This window comes from Salvia miltiorrhiza, chromosome 1 (genome assembly GCF_028751815.1).
Source record: "Salvia miltiorrhiza cultivar Shanhuang (shh) chromosome 1, IMPLAD_Smil_shh, whole genome shotgun sequence".
NCBI classification, from domain to species: Eukaryota; Viridiplantae; Streptophyta; class Magnoliopsida; order Lamiales; family Lamiaceae; genus Salvia; species Salvia miltiorrhiza.
In genome coordinates, this window is record NC_080387.1 from 56,975,539 (window position 1) to 56,978,195 (window position 2,657).

Genomic DNA, 2,657 nt, shown 5'->3' on the forward strand with positions numbered 1-2,657 from the left:
GTAAAATTATTTCAATCCAAACTACCATCAGATTTGCTCCAATAGTCCAATGGAATTCAAATATATCCAAAGTACCTTAAGGCTTAAGCCCAGAACAACACCTTAAATATCAGACATCCAAATTATTTATAAGGATAAGAAAAAGTAAACCTGTAAGCAGAGTGGGAAGGTAGAGGAGGCGCCGCTGCCAGCGTACAGAAGATATTTTTGGGGTACCCTAAAAAAAGTACTCCCTCCGTCCACAATTTAAAGCCCTACTTACTCTTAAGTTTTTGTCCACAAATTAAAGCCCTATTTTTTGTACTTTTTTACTTTCTTCTTTTCCTATATTTACTACCATTTGTCACTAATGGACCCACCTTAAAATACCTTTATTATTTTTATATTTTATATTTACTACACTTTATCACTAGCTAGTGGACCCACTTACAACACCTTTATCACTTTAGTCAACTATCATTATCACTTTAGTCAACTACCTTTATATTTCATCCACATCATCTTTTTCACATTTCTTAGTCTTCATGCCCACACCAAAGTGGGGCTTTAAATTATGGACGGAGGGAGTAGTTAGTATTATAAATTATACTCTCTCCGTCCACGAAAGAACTTCCTATTTTTTTTTTTTTTTTGGGACGTCCACAAAAAAACTTCCTACCTATTTTTGGACTATACCCCACCACTTATAATTACTTACTTTTCACTTTTTCACAACTCCCAATATTAATTATAACACATTTTCACCACTTCCAATACACTCAACAACTTTTTCTCTACTCTCAATACATTCAATAAATATTTTCTTAAAACACATGTCACTCCCTCCTAGGAAGTTCTTTCATGGACGGAGGGAGTATATTTTTTTTAAAAGTTACCCCCCCTTTAAAATATTGTCAACCCTTTCCTTTTTCACTACAACACAGAAGCGAGACTGTGAGAGAAACAGAGAACTTGGAGAAAAATAAAAATAAAAAAATACTTCTCTTCTTTCGACGCTCGTCCTCTTCAATCCAATTCTATTTCCGCTCGTCCTCGTCAGCACCAATTTCTACCTCGAACTATCTCATCCAATTCCAAGGTATTACAACACTCTATTATCTAAATTAGGTCTAATATTTAGGTATATTGATTGTATTTTGTATTTTGGGGTAATTGCCTGAAAATTCCTAACGTTTACACAAAATTGTTTTTTGCACTTTTTTTATTTTTCTTCTTTTAAATACCTAACCTTTAGTTTTTGTCTGAAAATTATCCGGCGATCGGTTTTTTCTTACGCCGGCGTCAGAAATGCCACTGTGGCAGCCGGAATCGACAAGGTGGCAGCCGGAATTGCCACCTAAACCTATTTTTTACATGTGGAAAAAAAATTTAAAAGAAAAAGGAAAAAAGGAAATCCCCCACCCCAAATCGTCCTTTCCGATCCTCTTCCTCCACCCCAAACCTTAACTCTGCCTCCCCCACCTGGCGCCGCCCCCTGCCACCTCCACCACCTTTGGCGCCGCCCCCTGCCACCTCCACCACCTTTGGCGCCGCCACCCACCGCCACCACCACCAACGTTCCACCGCCTGGAGCAGCAGAGGAAGCTCCAGATCTCGATCAAGCTCCACCCATCGCCGTCCTCCGCCTCACGAAGCTCCATATCGAGAAGCTCCCCCACCCACCGCCGCTCCCTCCCCTTTCCCCACCCTCCGTCGCAGCCCAGCGCAACCCCATTTTCCGACTCCTCTACGACTCCCTCGCTTGGAAGATAGAAAAATAATATCTTTTTGTGCTGATAGAATTAAGGCTCTGTTGGGATTGAAGGGGGATTTTCAGACGGATGGGGTTTGAGGGAGAAACGAGGGCGGCGAAGCTATCGCTAAAATTTTAGAGAGGGGGGGGAGGTCGGAGGTTGTTGAGGAAGAAGGAAAAGTGTCTGTTGTTGCCGGAAGAAGGGTCGGAGGTCGGAGGTTGTTGGGCCGCGGTTGGAGATGGTGGCTGGAGGTGTGATTCCGGTGGTGTATGGCTGGTGGTCGGATTTCAGAGGTTGGGGACGGCGCGCCGGTGGTCCTTGGTGTTTCCATGGTCCTTGGATTTTCTTCTCCCTCAAAACAACGATCGACGGCCGTTCACTGGAGCTTAAGGGTCATCGGCAACGGTGGAATCTGAGGAGAAGAGGTGTTGTGGGGGGGTGTTTGATGAGAGCGGCGGCGGGTGAGAGGAGGGGGCGGCGATGGTGGCGGCAACAGAGGGAAGAAAACGAGAGGGGGGTGGGGGATTTCCTTTTTTCCTTTTTCTTTTAATTTTTTTTTCCACATGTAAAAAATAGGTCTAGGTGGCAATTCCGGCTGCCACCTCGTCGATTCCGGCTGCCACAGTGGCATTTTCGACGCCGGCGTAAGAAAAAACCGGTCGCCGGATAATTTTCAGACAAAAACTAAAGGTTAGGTATTTAAAGAAGAAAAATAAAAAAAGGTGCAAAAACCAATTTCGTATAAACGTTAGGAATTTACAGGCAATTACCCCTTGTATTTTGCTTGTTTGATATGCGAATTTGTTTGTATATGTGAATTTGTTTATTTGCTTTTAGGATTCTTACATTTTGATATTGAATATAGGAATGGGAAGACAATTCAATATTATGTCTTCTCATTACGGAATTTGCTTCAGAGCTTCA